The sequence below is a fragment of the Balaenoptera musculus genome, chromosome 8, assembly GCF_009873245.2.
Source record: "Balaenoptera musculus isolate JJ_BM4_2016_0621 chromosome 8, mBalMus1.pri.v3, whole genome shotgun sequence".
NCBI lineage: Eukaryota > Metazoa > Chordata > Mammalia > Artiodactyla > Balaenopteridae > Balaenoptera > Balaenoptera musculus.
The window spans coordinates 55805944-55822254 of record NC_045792.1 but is presented as its reverse complement, the minus strand read 5'-3'; the positions used below and the strand labels follow the sequence as shown (position 1 = coordinate 55822254).

Genomic DNA, 16311 nt, shown 5'->3' with positions numbered 1-16311 from the left:
GATTCACCCGAGGCCAGACAGCTAACCATGGAGAAGAGAGGATTTGAAACCAGGGCTGCCAACTCTAAAGCCTAGTCTTTCCACGGCCCCAGCCCTAGATGGAGGGTCCGTCTGCCCACGTTTCTACCGCCTTCCGTGTCTATGACAGCTGTAGCATGTGTCACTGAAAACTGCACCTTCAAGGGCCAAGTTCAATATTTTGGTTGGCACCAGGGCAGCAGGGGCATGGAGTGCGACCAAGAACTCTGGGCAGGAAAAAGGACCCTCCCACATACAGTGGGTGCAGGGCTGGGGGAGACGGAGACCTGACCTCCTCCGGCAGCCTTCCCAGGGCCCAGGGAAGAGGGCAGGGCGCACGTGTGGAGGTAGAACCACGCCCTCCCCCTTCCCGCCCCCCCCCCCAGCCCCGGGCCCGTCTCCTTGGCCATGGCCGCCCTCACTGCGCCTCAACCCCAGCCCAGACCCGGGGTTGGAGGGCTGAGGCTGAGCTCAGCCACCAGCAGGCTGGGTGACCTCCACAAGCCTCTGGTCTCAGCTTCCCCGTCTGTATCATGGGACGGTGTGAACAACGTCGGATGATCTCCAAGGGCCTTTTCGGCGCTCAGCTTCTAAAAACCCTTTATCCACCTGCTCTCTCCCCATCCTCGGGAGATAAGCAGAGGTGGGATTGCTCAAGGAGGATGGAAGGACAAATCCCACAGTCCTTGCCTGGTCTGGCGGGGAAGAGCCCCCTCCATTCCCAGGACCAGTGGCTGGAAGTCAGGAGCCCGTCGCCGACTGGAGAGCAGTCAAGACGAGGTTGAAAGCTGCAGGAAGGCCTGCGACGAGGTTAGAGGCCTGGTCATCCTGAGCCCCAGGCCAGGGCTCTGCCCCTGTCCAGGTGCCTCTACCATCTTTGACAGGGACTAAGGTATAGGTAGTCACGGCCTGGATAACTCACAGTGATGACCCCAAACTTGACTTAGAGTGAAACCCAAGGAGTAAAAGGCACAGGGCTGTGGGGACTCCTTCCCACAGTGCTCAGGGAACATGGCCTTGGAGCAAGACCAGGGCTCCCTGTGGTCCTTCCTCGCTGCATGCCCATCCCCTGTTCCCAATGCAGGTGCGCCTGTGAAACCACCTCAGCTCTGGGCTCCTCTGTCCACCTTGAGGCCGGAAAACTCCTGCTCACCTCAGCGCAGCAGCTCCTCCTCCAGGAACTCAGCCCTGCCTGGGTCAGGGTCTCTTCTGAACCCAAACTCCTGTGCTTCCTCTAGCCGCGCTGCAGGGCGGCTTCCTGGAGAGCGTGGATGTCAACAGAACTCAGAAATAAGGGAGGATTTGTAGCACAAGGGGGAGAGAGAAGGGGGCTCTAGGTAAGCGGACAGCACAGGGAAAGCGTGGTGGCAGGGGGGTGAGCAGGGCCTCTCCCAGGGCCGAGGGCTCCGGCAGCAAGTTAAGTCCCGTGTGGGTTCCATCTGGTTGTGACGGGGGTGTCTCCTCCAACAGTAGCCTTCCAGCCCGCTGGGGACCCAGGGGCAGCAGGGCACCCCCGGGCAACTTGCCAGCTGGGCTGTTTCTCCAAATAATCGACCAAACCCAAATCCACAAAACAAATCCCTGGCCCCAGAGCTGGGGCTGGAGATGCGGGGACAGAGCTGATTCTGGGACCTCCCGCTCCCAGACCATCCGATCCCAGGCCCCACCCTACTGCTCTCCAGCACAGCCTCCGGGGCTTAGCTTTTGAGGAACGCTGCAAGAGTCACTACATTCCCCGCTGCACGGGGCTCATCAGATGGCTTAAACTGAGAGATGTGGGCTGCCACATCTCACTGTGTGGCCCTGAGCAAGTCACTCCACTTCTCTGGGCCTCAGAGAAAGCCCTAAATTCTAATGAAATCAGCAGAGAAGATAGGCAGATGTAGGGAGGAAGGAAGTCTGTCACTGAGGCAGCTGCCGGTGGGGAGAGGCTGGGGGAGGAGGTGCCCCGAAGGAGGCCTGGTGGGCCAGTGGCCCCGTCATGGCCACTCATTCTTTGGGGGAAAAGCTACTCAGTGGTTTAGGCTGGTGCTCAACAGGAGCTGTCAAAGAATCAATCATGCCATAATTACGGTCATTGTTAATCTCTTTCCACCGTGGTGCCAGGGCCTCCTGTTTACCCAACACTTCTGTCCCAGAAGACTTCTGATTGCTCTTCCTCTGGGGAAATTCCCAGCAGGCTTGCTTCACCCCAGTTGTGGGTCCCCTTCTGTCCCTCCGGGCTGCCCTCCTGTAGGGAGCACTTCCTGCTTCTCCTTCGGGAAGGGCTGGCTTCCTCGGAACCGTGGCCTCTGGTATTATCTGTTCCATACCCAGTTTACTCGTTCAGTGTATGTTTGAGAAGCCTCTGCTATGTGCCAGGCACTGCTGGGACCTGAGAGAGATTCACCGAGAATCCGATGTGGCCCTTCCTTTCAAGGAGACAGTCTCATCGCAGCAACAGCAGCTACAATTATAACCACACTCACAGCGCTTTGCAGTGTACAAGGAGCCTCCACACACATCGTCTCCTTGAAGCGTGGCCCCAACTCCACGGGTAAGTACTGGATCCCCATTTTATGGATGAGGAGGTTGAGGCTGGTGGAGGGCAGGACAGGTTTGCTGAGCTGCACCCTTGGTTAAGGCCCTTGGGGGACAGACCTGCATGTTTGGGGCCATAGGCTGAACGAGGATCAGGCTCAGGACCCTGCCCAGGGCCCTTGGGTTCTCTTGGCACAGAGAGGACCTCTCTTTGGATCTCTCTTTCCCCAGGTCAGGGCTATGAGCTTGGGTTGAGCACTCACCAGGAACAGCCTGCACACTCTCTAAACCAGAGTCTTAGAATCACCTCCCCCAGGGCTCTTACAATCATGGAATCCTGGCACAATCCAACAGGGATCTTAGAACTAACCCTGGATTTCAGAATATGAAAGTCATCAAGTGTCAGCACCAGGAAAGATCTGGAGCTATTCCATCCAGCCTCCCCTCCCTGCAGAAATCCTCTGCACAGCCGCTAGTGGTGGTTCCCCGGCAGAGTGGCCTGCATGGGCTTGCCTACGCCTCTTGACAGGCCCCTCCCTCCCCGGAGGGCCAAGCGGTTCCCTCTTTAAACGGGGACAGAAGGAAGGCCCCGCTAAGAGGAGTGGCCTGCCCCCAGCCCCCCTCCGCCCACCAGCACGGACAGGTTCTCCCTGGAGTGAGCAAAGGGCCAGGCCAGGGGCCTGGTCAGGGGAGAGACTTTCACCATCCTCTCACCCCTGGTGGACGCCCCAGCCCCTCCCAGGCACCCAGTGATTCAGTCACAGGAACCCGGCTGGCTTTTTCCGATGCCTCTCCCTGGGTCTCTGGAAGGAGGGGGCCCTGAAGGGGAGGAGGAGAGGAGGAAGCTGAGTCCGGCAGAGACACGCACTTAGCAAACTCGCCTCTGCCCAGTTTTTAGCCCCTGAGGGAACGGACAGCAATGATTTATGTTATTTATTTATGTAAAAGAGCAGAGTTGTTATACAAACAGGCTTCCCAGGCAGGCCCTGGGGATGGGAGGAGAAGCAGGTCCTGCCATTTTAGGAATCTCTCTGCTTCCTTCCCCTCACACCTACCTGTCTAGCCTCACCTGCCCCTCCTCACGCGGCTCCAAGCACATGGCACCTCCCAGCCTCCCCCCTCCCGCGTACCTTTGCTCATGCTGGGCCCTCTGCCACGAGAGCCCTCCCCCCACCCCCCCAATCCAAATCCCAACCATCTTAACAAATGCACCCTGGACAAAGCTTGGTCTGAGCCCCCCGCAGAAGCCCACTGCTTCTTCCCTTTGTGCTCGAATCACCAGGCAGAGCTCTTGAGACATGATCATAGGCCTCTGTGCACAGTAATTATCTGCTTCTGTGGCTGCCTTGCCCACCAGGCTGGGAGCTTCCCCAGGCGGAGACTTCAGATCCATTTGGCCCAGCTTTTCTGAAGAGCCACAGTATCTGCGACCCTGCAGGTGATAGGGACACGCGATACCCCAGGCCCCGTCCCTGCTAGAGGAATCACTGGACGGGGGACCTGTGTTCCTGCCCTGGGCCAGCACCAAGGAGGCGCCCATTTATATGTCAGTCAGAAAAGCTGGTTAAATGTGCAAAGGAAGGAAAGAAAGAACCCATCAGAGCCTCTTAAACCACCCAATTGCAGGGCCATTTCGGAGCCTGTTCCCAACTCTGCCTCTGAATAATTATTAGCCTTTTCCCTATTTACAGGAAAAATTTAATTACTAAAAAAACTCTCAAGTATTTTCTCCCACAATTTTTTGAAACCTCTGATATCTGTTCCAGGTCTAGTACAAGATGACCTCAGATTTAGCACAGAATACTGACTTTCTCACTGCCACTTGCATCTCTCTTCATCACAGTGCTCTGTGACGAGCAGCAGCCCTGCCGCTCAGGCAAGTCTGAGAACCTGGGGCCTAAGCTTCTCTTCCCCTCTTTCAGATTTCCAGGTTTCCTTTCTAAAAACCGACCTTGCCTGAATGCTGAGGAAGAAAGTCCCAGGGGTTGGCTGGTCCAGTAAACCTTGAAGGTTCATGCTCAGTCCATGATTCAAGGCCTCTAATTCCACCATTTACCATTCATTCCTTTGGCTGAAGCATCACTTACTCTGGGATTCTCTCTTAAAATACAAATCTCCCCTGGAAATGGGAGCCCATTGAACCTCCAAACTGAAGTTCAAGGAAACTTAGTTTAATGCCTGGCTCTAGAGAGGCAGTAAATCATAGGGGTTAGGAATATGCACCCAGAGCCAGCCTGCCAAGTTTGAAACCTAGTTCTACCACTTACTAACTGAGCAGGTTCCTTAATGCCTCTAGACCTCAGTCTCCTTATCTATAAAGTGGGGATAATAATAGCACCAACCTCATGGGCTGTTGTGAAGATTGAATGAGCTAATATGTGTGAGGTGCTTTAGATAAGTACCGAGTCCACTGGAGAAAGCAAGAGACAACTCTACTCAGAGTTTCTGTTTTTGTTTTTGTTTTTTTCTTGCTTGTAAAATGGAAAAACAATCCTTGTTTCCTCTGCCTTTTCCCATGAACTGTAGAGTACAGCTCCCGTGAGAGAGCGAACATCATTCTAGAACCCAGTGGGCTGCTCTCTGCAGCTTCCCTCTAACTCCTTTCCCCCCACCTCCTTCCTTGCTTTTTCCTTTACCTGGAAGAAGGCACCAGTGGCTGTGAGCCAGGCTCCTGGGGGGTCCTGTCCACAGAGGTGGTGATGTCACGTCAGTGGGAGAGCTGAGGGGACAAACCCAGTCAGATTACACATCAGTCCATCCTGCCTTCTCCCCTCCCACCCGGCCCTGAGTGAGCCCCCGCCCTGTGCCCACCCTGCGCTTGGTATGGGGACCAGGAATGGGTCACATCTAGTCCCTGCCCTGGGGAAGCCGCCAAGCCGGTGGGAGAGCCAAGGAGACGTACGTGATCCAGTCGTGTGCTGTGAGACTCCACACAAGCACCTCCACACATGCTGCCCCCAAACCAGCCCCAAACCCAAACCCAGCACAACCTGCTGCCTGAACCACTCCTGCCCCACCAGGACCCACAGAAACATGATCCAAGGCCCAGCCACCCTGGGGTGAAACCTGGGGCTATGCCTGGCTCCTGGGAGGCAGAGGCCCGTTCGTGCTGACCAGGGACCTGCTTCTTTGGAGTCAGACACCAAACCAGCTGTTCTAAAGCAGCCACTGAGGGAGGGCTGGGTGGGCTGGAGGAGGGACCTGGGGCACCGCAATTATGTGGCTGACTTCTGACTCATGCCCCGCCTCCCCCATCAACAGCTCCTACAGCTGGCAGGGCAGCCCTCCTGCCCAGGAACTGGGAGGAGAGATGGTACTGACAGGCCTTGGGGAGAAGGGGAGAGGGGGAGAGGGAAGGGGGTGCTGGGTCAGCACTGCAGGCTTCAGAGGATGTCACCACATTGCCCACTAGGGGACAATGAGGCTGGCAGGGCCTATGTCACCCAGAGAGTCAGAGTCAGAGCCAGGGTGGGACCCAGGGCAGGGGTGACTCAGGCCTGGTGTCCAGCCCAATCCCATTCCGACATGAGAACTCTCTCCAATCTGATCGGACCCTGGAGCCACATAGCAGCAAGAAATACAAACAAGACTCAGCCTTGGATGGGAGGGGGACAGAGGTGGACACACAGAAGCTTGGAAATGACATCCAGCTACTGAGAGATGGGCTCCGGGGGCACCCCCAGCCCTGCCTCCCTCCACTTCCAGTCCCCAGGTTTCTCGCAGAGCCCTCAATGCACCGCACTTTACAGTTGATAAAACACTTATTTTCTTCATCTCCCACAACGATCCTAAGGCCTAAGTGACAGAGGGAATATAAATAGAGCAGGGGGGCTTTCCTGGTGGCGCAGTGGTTGAGAATCTGCCTGCCAATGCAGGGGACACGGGTTCGAGCCCTGGTCTGGGAAGATCCCACATGCCGCGGAGCAACTAGGCCCATGAGCCACAACTGCTGAGCCTGCGCGTCTGGAGCCTGTGCTCCGCAACAAGAGAGGCCGCGATAGTGAGAGGCCCGCGCACCGCAATGAAGAGTGGCCCCCGCTTGCCACAACTAGAGAAAGCCCTCACACAGAAACGAAGATGCAACACAGCCAAAAATAAATAAATAAATAAATAAAATTAAAAAAAAAAAAAATAGAGCAGGGCTTCTCAAACAAATCACCTAGAGACCTTGTTAAAAGGCAATCCAACTCAGTAGGTCTAGGCTGGGGTCTGAGATTCTACATTTTTTTACAAGCTACTGGGTGATACCTTGCTGCAGGTCCAGGGACCACAGTTTGAGTAGCAAGAACATAGTTGTTAACGGCATGGACACTGGGGTCAAACTGCCTAAGTTAGGATCTTGGCTCTTACTCTGTGACCTTGGGCAAGTTCCTTAACCTCTCTGTGCCTCAATCTCCTTATGTATAAAACAATAATCATAATAATAAAACCTACCCCATAGGGTTGAAGTGAGAATTAAATTATGTAAAATGCTTAAAGTGATGACGATTATTTCAAATTTTTAAATGGCGGCTCTGAGAGATGGACACACTCCGCAAGATGGCAGAGCCAGAATTCAAACACAAATCTCTTAATGGAAATCCTGCAATAACAACTTGCCACACGTCACAGCCAGCAAGCCCTCCGCCATTAGACAGACATGGATACTGAAGCCCGGAGAGCAGCTGGGAACTGACAAGGTCACCAGAAAGTTGGTGTCGGAAATTCAAGTCCATGACCCCCGGCCTACTGCTCTTTCCATCACACCTCACTGCCCTGCAAGGAAGAAACAGCATCACAAGTTCCCCCTGAGGGGGACCCAGCTCTGCTGTCGGCCCCCACCTGGGCAGCAGCTACCCTGGAAACCAGATGTGTGTGGGAGTGGCTGGATGTAGAGGCTGCCCTCATGCCCACCGTGGCCCCAATTCCCCTGCACTCTCAGAGCCCTGCCTGCCAGGCTGGGCGAGAACAGTCTAGCATCCTCCTTCCATGGCCCAGCTCCTACAGCCAGTCTGTGGCACTGCTCCGTCTCAGGGTCACCCAGCCTCGGTACCAGGCAGGGCGGGATGCGGCCGGGGCCCGTCTCCATCCCCACCTTGGCTTCCCAGCATGGGGCCACTGGGAGCCTATGAGTCACTTGAAGGAAGTGCTTGGCCCCAAACAGGAAGTGGCTCTTCAGGCAGAACCCCTGACCCCCACGCCCAGGAGCTCCCCAGGGCAGGTGCCTCGGTGACAGAGGCTGGTGAAGGAAGGGAAGCTGATTGGGACATAGCGACACCTATTCAGATTTTACCTGAAACTCAAAAGCAACACCCATCGTCTGCATTGTGAAACCCGGCCGGAGGGCTCTCTGCTGTATGATCTTATGTACATCAATACCCCTCTCTGAGCCTCAATTCCCTCATCTGTAGGATCACGGGGCTGCACTACAGGAATGCTACAGCCTGGCATTCTACAATGAAATAAAGGATTGGAGGACGTGAATATAGGTTTTAAATAAATGAACAAAAGCATATGTGAAAGAGATGAATGAGTGTATGCCGATACCTAGATTTAAGCTCCAGCTCTAGCGTAAGCACCGTCATTTATCTCTCGTTAGCTGCAGGATAGACATCTATCTCATGGGCAAGAAGACATCCCCTGAATCACCCTTAGGTGCAGGGAAGAAGGGCTACTGTCCTGAGCCCCACACATCACAAACACACGCTCACAAATAAATATATTACAGAACATACAGGAGCTTCTGTCACACAACATCCATGGGACCCACAAGCCTAATCTGCTCCCCTAACACAGCTCAGGCCCCTGAGAAACTCTTCGTTTCTTGGGTTTGAAGAACAAAAGGTGATTGTGTCCAGATGAAGGTCTGAGGGTTGCACAGTGGCTGACAGGGGCGAGGGTTGGGTGGGGGGGTGGGAAAGGGAGGGAAACAGGATGCTACTGGGGGGGGAGGGGAGGGATGGAGGAAGGGCACTAAGTGGCAAGAATGTTTAGCAGGGCAGACAAATTAAACTTGTCAAATCCTTTCGGAGAGCAACAACTTCTTACATAACAAAGTATCCGCTTCCCAGTAATGTTGAGCATCTTTTTTTTTTTTTTTTTGGCTTTTCTCCCTGTTCCAATTTGTGGTTCTAAAAGTACTCATGAATTAGTGTGGTATTCACAATAAATGCACATGGCAGCTGAGGAACATCTTACAGTATTTAACAATTCATATTACTTGGATTAATGTAACATGAAATGAGATACTAATTCTTTTTTTTTTTTTTTAATTTTATTTATTTTTTGGCTACATTGGGTCTTAGTTGCTGTGCGTGGGCTTTCTCTAGTTGTGGCGACCGGGGCTACTCTTTGTTGCGGTGCCTGGGCTTCTCATTGCAGTGGCTTCTCTTGTTGTCGAGCACAGGCTCTAGGCGTGCCAGCTTCAGTAGCTGTGGCACGCGGGCTCAGTAGCTGTGGCTCGTGGGCTCTGGAGCGCAGGCTCAGTAGTTGTGGTACACGGGCTTAGTTGCTCTGTGGCATGTGGGATCTTCCCGGACCAGGGCTCGAACCTGTGTCCCCTGCATTGGCAGGCGGATTCTTAACCACTGCACCACCAGGGAAGTCCCATGAAATGTGGTACTAATTCTTTACACTGGCAACTAGATGGACATTAATCACAACTATGAATAGTTTAATTTTTATAAAATCTTCAAAAATTTGAATTACTATAACTATTTTAAAATAGGATATTCATTAATTATGATGTCTATAGTTTTAATTTCCTAGATAATTTCAAGGAATAAAAACAACTTTTGAAAATATAAATTTTCCTTTCTTTACATTCAATTTACATTTTTGATGGAAATATATTCAAATTCTATACACTCGAAATACAACTGCATTTTATTTTTGATCCTTTAGATTATTACCATCCATACACAATTTTCAAATGATGTGAAAAATCTTGATTATAACAATTATAGTGATCTTGCTAAAATGAAGACAATAAAACATATTTTATGAAATATGTCTTATTACTCATCCAAATGCCACCAGCCCACCAACAAAACACCCAGATGTGTAATAATAATTAAATTGTCTTCCTTGATATTTTGTCCCTTTCAGTTATATAAAACCATAACTTTACAAGGTGGAAAAATGAAACTATCTTATTTAATACTTTCTTGGTTTGTTTTGTAACCTTCCAATATCTGACAAACATATACTGCATGGGCCTCTGTTTGTATTTTTGTCCTGGGCCCTGCAAATTTTGGGCCGTGCCTGTCTGCCGACTCCCTGCCCACCAGCTCCCTTTGGTGGGGCCCAGGCCACCCGCGCTGGTCGCCTCTCCTCGCTGAGGATCAGCTGGGTGTCGAGCCAGCCCTGTGTTCCTGAGTCTGCCTTTTAGAAAGTGCTCCTCACATGAAAAGTCCTCATGCTTAGATGTGGGAGTTATTTCCAGAGCTGATTCGAATATCCTTCAAGGGCAATGGCCATGACTTGACTGCCATCTCCCACAGACCTGGTGCTCCTTAAAGTCCCTTACATTCCAGTACCATCAGCAAAGGGACCCGGATGGGAGGGCCCAGCAGCCTGTGGTCCACCGGGCTGGTAGCCCCCATTGGCTCAGACTGAGCGAATGGCCCATGGCCCCCACAACTGGTTTTCTCCTCCTCTGCACCCTCACTCCGTCCACCTCTACCCATGACCCCCTCCTGCCCCCTTACTCTGGGCCTACCGGTCACAGTGACCCCCTTTGGGCTAAAGCCACCAGAATGCACCCTCAGCCCCATGACATCTGGGCTGACAAATCTCCACATTCTGGACTTCCCTGGTGGCACAGTGGTTATGAATCTGCCTGCCAGTGCAGGGGACACGGGTTCAAGCCCTGGTCCGGGAAGATCCTACATGCCGCGGAGCAACTAAGCCCGTGCGCCACTACTACAGAGCCTGCGCTCTAGAGCCCACGAGCCACAACTGCTGAGCCCAAGTGCCGTAACTGCTGAGTCCACGCACTGCAACTACTGAAGCCCACACACAACGAAGAGTAGCCCCCGCTCACCACAACTAGAGAAAGCCCGCGCACAGCAATGAAGACCCAAAGCAGCCAAAAATAAACAAATAAATTTATATATAAAAAAAAAAATCTCCACATTCCCTGCCTGCCACCTTCCCAGCCTCTTTCACAAAGAGCTTCCAGAACCTGGGTTCTGGAAGGGGTCAGGGTAGAGGTGTTGGAGACTGAGAGCCGGGAGACCTGGGTCTGGGTGTGGCCTGGCCACTGAAAGGCAGGCCGGTGTCATCTCTAGGCTCAGGGTCTTCACTTGTCAGATGGGGATGCTGCAACCGGCCCAGAATGCCTCATGGGATGAACAGGATAACCCAGTGGGCAGGACCTGATGGGGCTTTGGAAACTGTAAAGTACTGAACCATGTGATGGAGGCTCACTGCATCTCTTGTGTTTCCTACTCGGCCTGGCCCATGTGGAGTCCATCTACTAAGACACCGTCCACCATTTAAGGAGGGCTGGCCACAGCCTTGTATGAGGCTGACATTCCCTGTCTGTCCTCTCACTTACCCCTCTTAGCCTCCCACTACAGTACATTCTACAGATGCCAAAGCGGAGGCTCAAGGGAGTTTGGGTCCCATGCTCAAGGGCACAACTAAGCAAGTGGCAGAGCCAGGATTCATACTTTGTCTGACTCCCAAGCCAGGCTAGACAACATAAATTCAATCACCAACACACATTTCCTGAGCTCTCCGGTGTGCCAGGGGAGGCCTGAGGCTGGGTGGACAGACCTGCTGGAGGAGCCCACAGTCTACGGTACAGACAGACGCGCGGAGAGGGCGTGTGAACAAAGGAGGCATCCTGCCTGGGGAAGGGTGCAGGAGGGCCTTGGTGGTGGATCAAAGCCACCTCCCAGCCTAGCCCAGGCAGCAACAGATACCCAGGAGAGAGCAAACCTGTTTCCCCTGCACCCATCACCTGGCCAGCCCCTCATGCCTGCTCCTGGGTGGAGCAGGGCCCTAGACATTTCAGACCACCTCCTCCTCTGGGGCCCCTACCTCATGTCCACCTTCACCCCTAGGGTCTGCAGATTCCCCAGGCTTCAGGACAGGGTGCAGCCTTGCAGCAGACTAGACATTAAGCCTGGTGAAAGAAGGATCCTGCCCATCTGAGCATGCAACCCCTTACCCAGTAGGTGAGCAGAGGAGCTAATGACTAAACAGTAGTGACTGACCACTCTGGTACCCGGCTCAGTTCATCCTGACTGCAGGGAGGTTAGCTCAGGTTCTGAATCAGACTGAGGCTGGTGGGGACCAGAGCAGAGCTGGTAAAGAGTAAGGCGCTCAGATAAGCAGTCACAGGTGGGTGGGGGTAATGGGTCCTGACCCTCTCACCTCCACCCTTTCACTATGTGAACAGAAGCAAATCACTCTACCTCTCTGGGTACGAGTCAAGCTGGGATTAACACCACATTGAAATCATCTGATTTTAGGTGGGCGCATATAAAACGTCGGTCAGAAACACGGGTCACGGAGGCTCAGAGAAGGCAGGTGACTTGACCAAGGTTACAAAGCAGGTGACAGAGTCTGGACTAGAACCCAGGCCTGTCATGCTCTGCGGGGCTAGACTCCCAGAGGTCAGGGTGGAGAGGCCAGATTAGGGTGACATCCCTTGCGATAACACAGGTGCAGGAGAGGGGTTGGGACAAGTTCCATCAGGGCCGACCCAGGCTGACATCACCAGTTAAAGTCATCATAGTCAGAGTCGTGGAAGCACAACTTCTGTTTATTTGTTCCTGGGACACGCTGACCAACACGAGCACCATGAGCGATCCCTGAGCACTTTCTATGGAAAAAGCCCCGTAGAGCTGAGCCTGCACTCCACAACTACTGAAGCCCGTGTGCCTAGAGCCCGTGCTCCGCAACGAGAGAAGCCACCGCAATGAGAAGCCCGGCACCGCAACGAAGAGTAGCCCCCGCTCGCTGCAACTAGAGAAAGCCCGCGCGCAGCAACGAAGACCCAACGCAGCCCAAAATAAATAAATAAATAAATAAATAAATAAATAAATAAATAAATAAATAAATAAATAAATAAATAAATAAATAAATTTATTAAAAAAAAAGAAAGAAAGAAAAAGCTCAGTAGACACAGTGGGGCGGGGTGGGCTGGGAAGAAAAGCCAAATTCAATTCAGGTGGGGGATAGGCCCCTGGGCCTCAGTTTCCTCCGTGGCCCTCAGTGTTTCTATGGCCCTGTGCCACCTCCTGACCGTCACTAATCCCCGCTAGGCGGTGCAGGCAGGGCTGGGTGGGGGTGGTGGCACAGAGGCAGACTTCTCTGGAAGGGGCTATATCAGGGCATCAGACCAGCTCTGGCACGGCTGGATCGACTGCCTGACGTCAAGTAGTCAGGAAGAACCCTGGGGGCTGGGGCCAGGTCCGCTGGCTGGGGAGCTCTGAGGGATTCTGCCTCTGGGAGCTGAGAGACAGTGACAGCGCCTGGGGCTGGAGGAACAATGGGGGCTCAGGGCAGCTCTCAGAAGGTCCTGTCTGCTGCTGCCTACACGATCCTGGGGCACCCATTCTGCACCCCCTTTCTAACAGGTGGGCAGAGCTGACACTTAATCGGTGCTTCCTCTCAGCCGGGTTCCGCCTGGAGAACTCTGCCTCTGTTGTCTCCACCCACGTCCCCTGGGACCCCCCTCTCCGTTCTGAGTCATTCCAGGTTGCACTGTCCCTTCCAAAAGCCAAGAACTGCAGGGGCGTGTGGGTGAGCTGCCGTCAGGCTGCCTGAATCCCTTCGCCTGTGGGCATGGCTGTTGCCCAGGGTCCCTTTACCAGGGACCCCCTGGGCCAGGTCTAAGTGCTGTAGCACCCTTGCCCCCGGCAGCCAGCTCTGGGGACTGAGCCAAGTGTCCCCTCCGATGGGCTTGGCTTGAAGTCACACTCTTGCTTCTCCTTCTCTTTCTGGTCCTACTTTCCCTATCCCCTTAGCAGTTTTCTTCCCCCTGGAAAACGTCTTAGTAAGTCACTCTCACACGAATCTTTATTTCAGGGTCTGCTTCTAGATCCCCCAACCTCAGACAGTTATGAGGTAAGTGCCATTAGTTTTCCCATTTCAGAGATGAGGAAACTGAGGCTCAGAGAGAGACTCAAAGTTGTCAAAGACCCCCACGTGGCAGGCATCAGAACACAGGCTTGAATTGAGGTCAGCCCCGTACAAAGCCTGAGCACTGACCCCTCTTGTCCACCGCCAGTATCATCTGAGCCTGTTTACATCTCAAATGCCATCCCCTCCCGGCCATCTGAGCTAATCTTTCTTTTTCTTTCTTTTTTTTTTAATTGGAAGGAAAGCAGGAGAATCTGTAGATGATCCAAGGGGGATGACTAAGTCCTTAGATTCCTCTCGTTGGCTCAGATCCTGTTTTGGTCAATCCTTGTGAATCAGGGTGGGTCTGACATTCTGGGAATGCAGGGAGACTTCAAACCAACTTCACGAAAACAAGTTGTAAAAACACTGGCCGCCACTCAAAGCGGCCTGCTGATGAGCTTGGCTCCACGGAGCAGGGTTGAACAAGTTCACCAGAAGGGAACACACAGCAGGAAAGACTTAGGCTAGACCCAGAGGAAGAACTTCCCAGTAATTGGGAGCTGGCCCAGGCATGGTCATGGCCTCTTTGGGAGCAGGTGAATTGATGTCCTGACCTTCCCAGGCCTTACTGGTTTGAAGCATCTATGAAGTCACCTTGGTGAGCACTGAAGACAAAACCACAGGAGGCCAACTCCGCCAGCCCTGAGCTTCAACCACTGACCTGGAACCTGGTTTATGAGGATGCTTTGAGTTTGTGGGGTTTCTGCCTCCTAGGAGGTCAAAAGTGGGGGCCCCCGATCCTCACACCCACACCCAGTGTGGATGGAGGCCCTGGAGCTGGCAGAACTCAGGGTGGCACGGAGGGCTGCCACCTGGCCACCTCCTCTGCCCCTGCTCTCTGCAGCCAACCCTCCGGGGTGCAGAGGACCACAGCAGGGGTTTATAGGTGCGCATCTCCGGCTCCTCCTCCCTCTGCAATAAACAGGCGGAGTCTCACCCAGTTCATTCCCCTCCACCCCTTTCCAGCTAGCACTCCCTTCGTCCCTTCCTTCTCATCCAAACTTCTGAAAGACCTGTCGACACCCACGCCCCCACTTCCTCCCTCCCACCTGTTTCTAAATCCACCGCCCTCTGCTCCCACCAAGTTCAACTATGCCCTCCACGTGAGGAAGCCGCCTGGACGCCCTGACACATTGGCCCTCGCCCTCCTTCTGGAAACGTCCTCCTTCCCTGGCTTCCAGGACACCAGTCACTCCGGTTTCTCTCCTCCCCCTCCGGCTGCCCCCCTGCGCCTTAGCTGGCTTCCCTCTCTGCCTGGCCCAGCCCCTCCCTCCTGCCCTGCCCTGCACACTCTTCTAGGGCGATACCACCACTCCCGTGGCTTCAGACACCCCGTCCCTGCCCGGACCAAGCGCAAGGCCCAAGTATCCAATGGCCCTCTGATCATCCCCCCCACAGGGACCTCACACCCACAGTGGCCAAATGGGAACTCGTCACATGCCCCTGAACCTGCTCCTCCCCCTTTCTCCCAACTCAAGGTGCCTCCATCCTCGCAGTCTTCCAGGCCTGGAAGACCAGACTTACCCTCCCTACCTCCCCGCTCCTCACACCCCCAAATCCCACCCGACACCAAGCCCTGCTCTGCTCTCCCCGCCCCCGTCCCCTCACCTCCCACCAAACGTCCCTCACGTCCCTCTGCTCAGGCTCCTCTTGCAGGAAGCCCTCCTTGACTCTCCTGGCAGACTCAAGCCGGCCTTCTTCTGTTTCCGTGTGCCCTGTACAGCCCTAGTTCAGCAGCCACGCTGGTGACTGGCTGCACATGTGATGGCCACAGGCTGGTTCCAGAAGTGCAGGGCCAGGGCCTGGTCTGACTCTGGGTCCCGGCACCCAGGCCAAGCTCAGCGCAGAGGGGCCCCAGGAGAGGTTTCCCAAATCTGGGAATTGTCTTTCTGCTGAATTTGCCCCATCAGTGAGGTCTGGATCTCCCCACAGCCCACAGGCTCCCTGGGGCAAGGGCTATCTCTTTGTTCTGCTAAAACACATGAGCACTTAGTCCCCTTTTAGAGGCATTCTAACCTGTCTGCCTTTACAAGATGTCGCACAGGGCCTGCAAATGCATATACGTAGACATACAAAAATACACCAAGCGCACATTCCCAGACAGACCCAGGCAAATAGTCATGCTTACTCGGTGCAAGCACACGGGCTCATGGAGTACGTGCAGATGTGCAGACAGGCCCACACAGACACAGCTTCCTGGAAGTAGCATGCCTCCTTCGGGGCACCAGCCTCCCTGGGCATCATGGGCTCCGGGAGTCAAGGTTGGCTTTGCCGGGGCTGGATCTCATGGATGCAGTGCAAGGGTCTGGGGAATGCCGGACCCCGGAGGACCTCTATCTGCTTCAGCCCTTCCTTCCCTCTGTTTCCACAAACTCTTCCTCCAGGAAGCCCTCCCTCATCACGCCGTTCCTCTCAGCGCTAGGGGAGGAGGCTGCCTGCACGGGGGATGCTCCCTGGATCCCACCCCCATCTTTCCCTTGGACCCCTTCTCATATATTATACAAGGGAAGGGCTGCACCAGCCCAGTCACAGCTCAGAGCTTTTAGGATCAAGATCCCCTCCTTTCCCAGCCCTAGTCCTGCCCTGCCTCCAAATCACAGCTCAAATGTCCCTTCCGAGTAACCCTTGGCAATTCCTTTTCCAGGTTCAGCACCA

At 54.0% G+C, this 16311-nt stretch overlaps 1 protein-coding gene across 12 annotated transcripts in view; it reads right to left on the bottom strand.

Annotated features, from left to right (window-relative positions):
• GDPD5 (glycerophosphodiester phosphodiesterase domain containing 5) overlaps positions 1-16311 on the bottom strand; it is a 90807-nt gene that overhangs the window by 49753 nt on the left and 24743 nt on the right. For all 12 annotated transcript variants that reach the window (XM_036859949.1, XM_036859950.1, XM_036859951.1 and 9 more), the window contains exon 2: positions 5175-5257. The gene's annotated coding sequence lies outside the window, so the exon portion shown is untranslated. The remainder of the gene's footprint in view (positions 1-5174; positions 5258-16311) is intronic.